We start from the raw sequence: 11,631 nt of genomic DNA on the forward strand, positions 1-11,631 counted from the left end.
AAATTTGTGCTCTGTATCGTGGATCTTGTCATAGGCCTATCTTCCTGAATCAGCAAACTGAATCAGTTTCTAAACTGCTCTGTAAAACTATTAAGAAAAATTCTGATGCCTCTAAAACTATTCCCTTAAAGGTTTAAAGGCCGCTCATGAATGGCAAGGGCAAGGGACCAAGACATTGCCTTATCAAGCAGGACAATGCCCTAGAGACTGACCATATATACATATGCCTTTAGATGGAAAGAGCCAGCCATTTTGAAAAAGTAGCAGCCATTATGGAAAAAAAAAAGTTAGCCCTTTTGAAAAATGTGGCTGCCATTTAAAGATAAGTGGAAGCCATCTTGGATAAGAATGGCAACCATCTTATAAAAAAAAGTAGCTGCCATCTTGGAAAAACGTGGCAGCCATCTTGAAAACAAGTGCCTGCCATTTTTTAAAATGTAGCAGCCAGTTTGAAAAAGATGGGTGGTAGTCAGCTTTAAAAAAAGCGGTAGCCATTTTGAAAAAGTGGCTGACATTTTGGAACAAAAGTAGCAACTTTCTTTGAAAAAAAATGTCAGTCATCTTTGAAAAAAATGTCAGCCATCTTAGAAAAAAGTGGGAGCTATTTAAAAAAAAATTGGCAGCCATCTTGAAAAAAATTATAGCCAATTTGAAAAGGTGGAATCCATCTTAGGAAAATGTGGTAGCCATTTGGAAAATTTAGCAGCCATTTTGAAAAGGTGGCAGCCATCTTGGAAATAGTGGTAGCCATTTTGAAAATTTGGCAGCCATTTTGAACAGGTGGCAGCCATCTTAGGAGAATGTGGTAGCCAATTTGAAAAGGTGGCAGCTCTCTTAGGAAAATGTTGTAGCCACTTTGAAAAGGTGGCAGCCATCTTGGAAAAAAAAGTGGATGTCATATTGAAAAATGGCAGCCATCTTGGAAAAAGTGGCAGCCATTTTCTGCCTTATACTACCTACTGTCACCTTGGTCTACATGAAAATACAGACTTATTTGTTATATTTATATTATGTTAAGAATCGCATATATATTCTCTCTCTCTCTCTCTCTCTCTCTCTCTCTCTCTCTCTCCTCTCCCAGAGGAGAGACTACACCTTCTTCTACCTACCTCCGACGGGAGGTCCGGAGCTGAGCGGTCTGGTTTCAGTTAATGTAAAGTTAATTCGCAGTCGTAGACTAATTTCTCCCTCAGTGATTACGACTTCCCTTTTGGGCCTCGCAGCCGCACTCTATTTATCTTTAAATTGGAAATATTATCTAAATTATATCGTCCAACAATCGATGGAAATTTATATATTTTGACGAAGTTACCTGGTTGGAAATTGGTCTACGACTCGTAGAGTCAATTTCTTTTTCCTTTTTTTACCTTTTTTTTAGTTATATAATAATTCACTACACTAATATTCACTTCTGTTATATAATTAATTCTTGAAACCTCATTAATCTAAAATCAATATATTAATTTTATCATATTTAAACTGATAGGCTTCATGCCTTTAAAACTAGGTCTAGACTCACAATTTTTTTTTCTTTTCATTTTTTATTAATATTAAATTGTTTGATGGTTTACTATACTAATATTAACTCCCAATTTACAAATAAATTCTAAAAACTACACTAGTCTGATAAAAATGTATTGATTTTATCATATTTAAGCTTAGAAACCTTATTGTATTTCTACAATGTTAGTCTAAAAACATTTTAGTTTCGCAACAATATATTGATTTTATCATATTCAAACTGATGCTAATCTCTCTCTCTCTCTCTCTCTCTCTCTCTCTCTCTCTCTCTTTGTACTCAGACGAGGAGCATCGTGAATATTGCATCTATAACCTTTATGAGAGAGAGAGAGAGAGAGAGAGAGAGAGAGAGAGAGAGAGAGAGAGAGACTGACTTAAGCCACAGCCCAGATCCAAGATCGAGTCCCAGCACTAGACCTAAAAAAAAAAAAACGTATAAAAACATTTGAATTCTTCCAATTTCCAACGATCTATCCAAGTCATTTATTAAGTAGGCCTAAGCCTATGCAATGTCATTTCATGTGCGGCCGCCATTGCACAAAAGGGAAGTCGTAGTAACGAGGGATAGTTTTAGATTAGACTTTAACTTTTCATGTGAAATGCTGAAACCAGATCGCCAGGCTCCGGACCTCCCGTCTATAGAAGGGAACTTTCCTCCTATTTATGTTTGGGAAGAAAAAGAAGAAGAATTGGAAAATAAGACAAAAATAATGTTTTTTTTTTAATAGTTTTTCCTTATTCTTTTATACAATTTTGTTTTTTTTATATTATATATATATTATTCTGGTTATATTTGAATGCGTTTAACAATTAGGTTCCAATAATAATCTAATTAAATGACTTAGATTATCTTCTATAGGTCTAGGTGCCAAATCTGAGAGAGAGAGAGAGAGAGAGAGAGAGAGAGAGAGAGAGAGAGAGTATTAGGTTACCTTCGCTGCTCTAACAAAAGCTTACCTTGCCCAAAGAGCTTGCTCTAACAAAAGCTTGACTTAACAAAATAGCTTACTCTATCAAAAGCTTACCTTACCAATAGAGATTACCCTAACACAAGCTTACCTTAACAAAATAGCTTACTCTAACAAAAGCTTACCTTAACAAAACAGCTTACTCTAACATAAGCTTACCTTAAAACAGCTTGCCTTACCAAAAGAGCTTACCCTAACGAAAGCTTACCTTAGCAAAACAGCTTACATTAACAAAATAGCTTACCCTAACAAAAGCTTACCTTACAAATAGAGATTACCCTAACAAAAGCTTACCTTAACAAAACAGCTTACTTTAACAAAAGCTTACCTTAATGAAATAGTTTACTCTAACAAAAGCTTACCTTAACAGAAGACCTTACCTTAACAAAATAGCTTGCCTTAACAAAAGCTTACCTTACCAAAAGAGCTTACCCTAACGAAAGCTTACCTTAACAAAATAGCTTACCCTAACAAAAGCTTACCTTAACAAAACAGCTTACCATAACAAAAGCTTACCTTAACAAAAACTAACCCTAACAAAAGCTTACCTTAACAAAACAGCTTACCCTAACACAAGCTTACCCTAACAAAACAGCTTGCTCTAACAAAAGCTTACCTTAACAAAACAGCTTACCTTACCAATAGAGCTTACTCTAACACAAGCTTACCTTAACAAAACAGCTTACCTTAACAAAATAGCTTTCTTTAACAAAAGCTTACCTTAACAAAACAGCTTACCTTAACAAAACAGCTTTCTTTAACAAAAGCTTACCTTAACAAAACAGCTTACTCTAACAAAAGCCTACCTTACCAATAGAGCTTACTCTAACAAAAGCTTACCTTAACAAAACAGCTTACCTTACCAATAGAGCTTACTCTAACACAAGCTTACCTTAACAAAACAGCTTACCTTAACAAAATAGCTTTCTTTAACAAAAGCTTACCTTAACAAAACAGCTTACCTTAACAAAACAGTTTACTCTAACAAAAGCTTACCTTAACAAAACAGCTTACCTATGAAAAGCTTACCCTAACAAAAGAGCTTACCCTAACAAAAGAGCTTGCCTTAACAAAAGCTTACCTTAAAAACCATGGTACTTTTAATAATAATAATAATAATAATAATAATAATAATAATAATAATAATAATAGGCGAGCATCGGTCTACATCATTACAGTAACAACAGCCATTTCTCCACGTGGCTTTTGGGAGGTCCGGAGCTGGGTGGTTTGGTCTCCGATATTATCCAGTTCATCAATAGTGCAGCATATTCACGCCCCCAGTCACCACGACTTCCCTTTTGCCTATTGGGCGTCGGGTTCACGCCCACGCCCTTCGGAGGATTTAATTTATTAGCAGGATTCGATTTAAATATAAGTTTTCTTACTACATAGGTCTTGGTTCAGTTCAATTTGAAATCAGTTGTATGAGTTCGAATCCATTTATCGTTATAATTCTTGTATTTTATATTAATGAATTAATGTAATTATATTCAATATATTTTATTTAATACAACTATCAGATAAATTCAAGATAATCATTCTATTTTATTAAATAAATAACATTTATCACTAGAAGGAATTACTTTAGATATCTAAGTTCAAAACCACCACCAGTTCCTTTGTATTCAATGCATTGATTTATAGATTTTCATCTTTTTTTTTTATGGTTTCTAAGTATCTTCAACCTCTTCCTTTCGAATCATATTGTTCTCAAGAAGTCAAGTGCTTTTGTGAACGTTTAAATAGGCCATTTTTTTCGTTTTTTATTCTTTTCCTTAAATAGACATGGATTTCCATGAAGCCACAAAAAGGAATCCATATAGTCGATAGTTAATTATTATGTTATGAAATATTCCAACCCTCCTAGACTCCCGTAATCAATTTATCTTGGTTATTATATTCTCTTAATCGCTTCATCATTTATTTATTTATTTATTTCATCTGATAAATGGGTTAATTTAACGGTAATAATTATTATTTAAAGACGTCTTGGCAACTCTATTTGAAAGTGGCTCCACCCACTAACGTAAGAAGGTCACGGAGACCTGTCAAAGTCCTCTTTGTTTTGGTTCTGCCAAGGAGGTTTTCATCCCGTGTTTTCTAGAAACCTTCGATGCTGTTAGGAATCTTTAGCTGTTTTTAACTTAAAATCATAGATTATATTATTAAATATGATCTAATAATATTATTAATCCATCAAGAATTTATTTTTGTATATAATTAAAATGAAATATAGCCATATTTCCTATTTATGAACAAATTATTTGCCCTTATTCTTAATGGTCGGTCGTTTGTTGACAGTTAAAGTTGTTAGACGTCAAACTATTCTCTCAAATAATTTACCAAATCGTTTTTTAAACAAAATTCAAGAAATTATTTCCATGATTTTAATGCTTAAATAAATTTACAATTTATATTATTTTCGAGAAATATTAACATCTATCTTCTAAATATATATATATATATATATATATTATATATATATATATATATATATATATATATATATATATATATATATATATATATATATATATATATATATATATATATATATAATTTTATTACTTGAATAATCGTTCGTCTAAAATTTTGATCAGGGATTTTTAAAGATATTTTATTATAATTTAAAACACATTCATTCTCTCTCTCTCTCTCTCTCTCTCTCTCTCTCTCTCTCTCTCTCTCTCTCTCTCTCTCTCTCTCTCTCAATTAAGAAAATAGTATATTTTTCCATTCTACTGAAATCTTGATAATTGAGCCTCTAGTAATATACTGTAGAGAGAGAGAGAGAGAGAGATGAGAGAGAGAGAGAGAGAGAGGAGAGAGAGAGAGAGGAGAGAGAGAGAGCGCGCGACTACTATAGCTATATACACAATATTTCCTCGGGAGGTCCGGAACTTGGTGATATGTTTAAACCTATGTTGATATAATTTACTGAACTAATTAATACTGTCCCTCGTTACCACGACTTCCCTTTTGCACAAAGACAGCCGCACACGAAAGGACTTTTCATAGACCTAGGCTTACTTCTTAAACGGCTTGAAGCACACGTTGAAAATTGGAAAAATTTGGCAATATTTTGGTTTTCTTTTTAGGTTAAAGCGTCGGGAATCGATCTTAGGTCTGCTCTCTCTCTCTCTCTCTCTCTCTCTCTCTCTCTCTCTCTCTCTCTCTCAGATTTGGCACCTAGACCTATAGAAGAATATTCAAGTGATTTAATCATAATATTATTGGAACCTAATTGTTAAATGCATTCAAATATAACCAGAATAATATATATAATATAACAAAAACAAAATTGTATAAAAGAATAAGGAAAAACGATTAAAAATACATTATTTTTGTCTTATTTTCCAATTCTTCTTCTTCTTCCCAAAGATAAATAGGAGGAAAGTTCCCCTCAAGAGACGGGAGGTCCGGAGCCTGGCGATCTGGTTTCAGCATTTCACATGAAAAGTTAAAGTCTAATCTAAAACTATCCCTCGTTACTACGACTTCCCTTTTGTGCAATGGCGGCCGCACGTGAAATGACATTGCATAGGCTTAGGCCTACTAAATAAATGACTTGGATAGATCGTTGGAAATTGGAAGAATTCAAATATCTTTATACGTTTTTTTTTTTTAGGTCTAGTGTTGGGACTCGATCTTGGATCTGGGCTGTGGCTTAAGTCAGTCTCTCTCTCTCTCTCTCTCTCTCTCTCTCTCTCTCTCTCTCTCTCTCTCTCTCTCTCTATGCTCTGTAATATTATAAACACATTTCATCAATACTTTTTTTAACTATTTTATTGAGTTTTTCAATATACTTTCAAAAGAATATCGTTCTTTTTTGTGTATTTTAAAATTTTGACAATATATTTTTGTTAATGCTATTAAAGGAATTATGACTATATGCTGTAGTTAATGTTTCTTAAGATCCCTGATTATGTACATTATGGGAGGCATTAATCTGATTGCTCACAGCAAACCAACCTAGTTTATATTATATCTCAGTACCTATTCAGGTCTGATTAATTTTAAGATGTAGGCCTATATATATACATACCGGTAGTCATAAATGAGTTATACAGCCCTTGAGGACATTCACCTTCACACACATTTTTCCAAATGCTCTTTTAACTAGTATGTTGGCCACGGCACCAGCCACCCTTTGAGATACTACCGATAGAGAATTTAGAGTCCTTTGATTGACCAGGCAGTACTACATTGGATACCTCCCTCTGGTTATGGCTCATTTTGTTTGGCTACTTTCCTCTTAAGGGTAAGGGTAAAAGAGACTCTTTAGCTATGGTAAGCAGCTCTTCTAGGAGAAGGACACTCCAAAATCAAACCATTGTTCTCTAGTCTTAGGTAGTGCCATAGCCTCTGTACCATGGTCTTCCACTGTCTTGGGTTAGAGTTCTCTTGCTTGAGGGTACACTCGGGCATACTATACTATCTTTTGTTATTTTGAAGATTTTATATATTTATAAACAGTAATAGATTTATTTTAATGTTTCTATTTTTAAAATATTTTAGTTTTATTGTTCATTACTTCTCTTGTAATTTGTTTATTTTCTTATTGCTTTTCCTCGCTGGGCTATTTTTCCCTGTTGGAGCCCTTAGGATTATAGCATCCTGCTTTTCAAACTAGAGTTGATAGGTGTATGTTTGTATCGCTGTCTGTATGTTTTTAATTCACATAACTCTCTCTCTCTCTCTCTCTCTCTCTCTCTCTCTCTCTCTCTCTCTCTCTCTCTCTCTCTCTCTCTCTCTGAACAATTACAGTGCAGTAGTTAACCCCTTTGGGTGAAGAAGAATTGTTTGTTAATCTCAGTGTTGTCAGGTGTATGAGGACAGAGAAGAATCTGTAAAGAATAGGCCAGACTATTCGGTGTATGTGTATGCAAAGGGAAAGTGAACCGTAACCAGAGATAAAGATCCAATGTAGCACTGTCTGGCCAGTCAAAAGAAGCCATAACTCTCTAGTGGTAGTATCTCAACAGGTGGGTGGTGCCCCTGGCCAACCTACTACCTAGGATGGGATCAATCTCTCTCCACATTGACTTAGTACCCGGATATGTTCACGTATGGGAGAATACTGTCTCATTAATAGGTTATCATTTTTTTATTATGAACTTAATAGTTATACTACAGTCCATTTCTTTTATCAAGGCAGATTTGCACCGACTCGCAGCGGTGCCCTTTTAGCTCGGAAAAGTTTCCTGATCGCTGATTGGTTAGAATTATCTCATCCAACCAATCAGCGATCAGGAAACTTTTCCGAGCTAAAAGGGCACCGCTGTGAGTCGGTGCAAATCTGCATCGATAAAAGAAATGGACTATAGAGTATAACGCTGCTGTGACACAGACAGATAACTTAGTTCGGGAGGAAACTTTTCCGAGCTAAAAGGGCACCGCTGTGAGTCGGTGCAAATCTGCCTCGCTAAAAGAAATAGACTATAGAGTATAACGCTGCTGTGACACAGACGGATAACTTAGTTCTGGCTTCATCTAACTTTTACCCCAGTGACTCGCAAGTATACGATTGTCTAACGATCGTAAAACGACTAGACAAAGCTATGCTGGCTTAACCATAGTTACAGATTGACCAAAAAACTGATTTTGAGCGAAGCGAAAAATCTATTTTTAGGCTCAGGCCATGTCGTCGTGATGGAAGTTCCTTCAAAGGTAGCTTCCTAGGTATATTTGACTACAGTGATATATCGTAGTCAAATATACCTAGGAAGCTACTAATGAAGGAACTTCCATCACGACGACATGGCCTGAGCCCAAAAAGCTAATTTTCTTTTTAATTTCATAGCCCCAGCTGAAAGTGATTGACACTCGTCTAATTAACTTATTTAGCGGGAACGAATGGTGTACCGGCAATTTTAAACAACCCCAATGTTCAAAAGTTTAGCTGCAGTTATGAAAAAAAAAGTGTCATATGCTAATCCAACTAAAGTATGAATTTAATCTAATTTTATGAATTAGTTTAGAACATGTTATGAGATTGTAATAGTCGGAAGGGCAGATAAGTAAGACCCAACGCTGATTATAAAGAAATGCAAAATGATAACATCATCAACCGAATTGGTTTCAGGCCCAAACAATTATTATTATTATTATTATCATTATTACGATCCAAGCTACAACCCTAGTTGGAAAAGCAAGATGCTATAAGCCCAGGGGCTCCAACAGGGAAAAATAGCCCAGTGAGGAAAAGAAATAAGGAAGTAAATAAATGAAGAGAACAAATTAACAATAAATCATTCTAAAATAAGTAACAACGTCAAAACAGACATGTCATATATAAACTATTAACAACATCAAAAACAAATATGTCATAAATAAACTATAAAAAGACTCATGTCCGCCTGGTCAACAAAAAAGCATTTGCTCCAACTTTGAACTTTTGAAGTTCTACTGATTCAACCATCCGATTAGGAAGATCATTCCACAACTTGCTCACAGCTGGAATAAAACTTCTAGAGTACTGCGTAGTATTGAGCCTCGTGATGGAGAAGGCCTGGCTATTAGAATTAACTGCCTGCCTAGTATTACGAACAGGATAGAATTGTCCAGGGAGATCTGAATGTAAAGGATGGTCAGAGTTATGAAAAATCTTATGCAATATGCATAATGAACTAATTGAACGACGGTGCCAGAGATTAATATTTAGATCAGGAATAAGAAATTTAATAGACCGTAAGTTTCTGTCCAACAAATTAAGATGAGAATCAGCAGCTGAACACCAGACAGGAGAACAATACTCAAAACAAGGTAGAATGAAAGAATTAAAACACTTCTTCAGAATAGATTGATCACCGAAAATCTTGAAAGACTTTCTCAATAAGCCTATTTTTTGTGCAATTGAAGAAGACACAGACCTTATATGTTTTTCAAAAGTAAATTTACTGTCGAGAATCACACCTAAAATTTTGAAAGAGTCATACAAATTTAAAGAAACATTATCAATACTGAGATCTGGATGTTGAGGAGCCACCGTCCTTGACCTACTTATAATCATACTTTGAGTTTTGTTAGGATTCAACTTCATACCCCATAATTTGCACCATGCACTAATTCTAGCTAAATCTCTATTAAGGGATTCACCAACCCTAGATCTACATTCAGGGGATGGAATTGATGCAAAGAGAGTAGCATCATCTGCATATGCAACAAGCTTGTTTTCTAGGCCAAACCACATGTCATGTGTATATAGTATGAAAAGTAATGGGGCAAGAACACTACCCTGTGGAACACCGGATATCACATTCCTATAATCACTATGGTGCCCATCAACAACAACTCTCTGAGATCTATTACTTAAAAAATCAATAATAATGCTTAGAAACGACCCACTCACTCCCAACTGTTTCAGTTTGAAAACAAGGGCCTCATGATTAACACGGTCAAAGGCAGCACTAAAATCAAGGCCAATCATACGAACTTCCCAACCACAATCAAGGGTTTTCTGTACAGCATTGGAGATTGTAAGAAGGGCATTACATGCTCCAAGGCCTTTACAAAAACCAAATTGCAAACTAGGGAGTAGATGATTACCTTCAGCAAACCTATTAAGACGTTTTGCCAGAAGACGTTCAAAAACTTTAGATAATATGGGAGTTATGGAAATTGGGCGGTAATCAGTGGGACTTGAGCTACCACAAACACATTTACATAGAGGAGTAACATTACCAATTCTCCAACTACTGCTAAAAGCTCCTCTTCTTGCTAACCTGGGCAAAATAACAGATAACTTTGGAGCTAAGAAATCTGCTGTCTTTATAAAAAACAAAGGAAAAATACCATTTGGGTCTACACCTCCATAAGCATCAAGGTCCACCAACAGAGCTTTAATCTCACGAGATCGAAAAGCTAAACTAGTTAGTTTAGCCTCAGGAAAACAGGAATGAGGAATTTCAAGTTTTTCATTACTCTGTTTACTGTCAAAAACATCAGCCAAAAGGGTTGCCTTTTCCTTTGGACAGTGAGTGACTGAGCCATCTGGTTTAAGTAAAGGAGGAACTGTTGCATCTACACCAAAGAGTGCAGATTTAAGGGTAGACCACCATTTATGTTCCTGAGTTGTACCAGAAAGTGTTTCTTTTATGGTTAAATTGTACTCCTTTTCAGTTGAGGCATAAACTCTCTGAGCAAAAGCTCGAAGCTGAGTATAGTTGTTCCAGGTCAAATCTGATCTGTTACCCTTCCAAAGTTGATAGGCCTCCTGCTTCTCCAAATAAGCACGTCTACAATCATCATTGAACCACGGTTTGTCCTTCACTCGGTACCTTAGCACACGAGAAGGGATACGCCTATCAATTATGTTGACTAGATTCTCATTCAAAGGGACAACAGGATCTACACTATTATATAATTGTGACCAATTCAAGCACAAAAGATCATGTAAAATCCCATTCCAGTCTGCTTGGGATTTCATATAAATTTTACAAGAATATGATATATCAGGGACAGGCTGCTCAGTCTTCACTAATAATGAAATCAAGGCATGATCAGATGTCCCGACTGGAGAACCAACCTTACTAGTTATAACGCCAGGGGAGTCAGTGTATACGAGGTCCAAGCAATTACCAGACCTGTGAGTAGCTTCATTTATGATTTGCTCAGCCTGATTCAGAGGCAAAGTCTAAAGCTCTTAAGCCATGGCGATCGGTAGGAGAGATAGAACTTAACCACTCCCTATGGTGAGCATTAAAATCACCAACAAAGACAAAAGAAGCCTTTCTATCATCTTCTTGTATCTTAGCCATAATGGTAAGAAGACAATCGAAGATAGAATCATCCATGTCTGGATTCCGGTAGATCGAACACAAATAAAAGTTGTTATGCCTGCCACAAACTTTTATTACCTGAATCTCATGACATCCACATTGATAGCAGGACTTATGAGAAGCAGGGTACTAGGTCCTCATATACACCGCCATTCCCCTGGCCCTAGGGATGGCATCACGTTTCAACATTATTGGCTTCTTGAAACCAGTTATAAGGAGCTCAGATGAGTGCCTCATATTAGAAACCAAAGTTTCTGAGCACAAAAGAATATCATACTGTCTGGACGCAACTGTAAGGTCTTGGATATTTGCATGAAGACCACGAATATTGCAATACAGAAGACGACATTGACGAAATC

This window comes from Palaemon carinicauda, chromosome 25, assembly GCF_036898095.1.
Source record: "Palaemon carinicauda isolate YSFRI2023 chromosome 25, ASM3689809v2, whole genome shotgun sequence".
NCBI classification, from domain to species: Eukaryota; Metazoa; Arthropoda; class Malacostraca; order Decapoda; family Palaemonidae; genus Palaemon; species Palaemon carinicauda.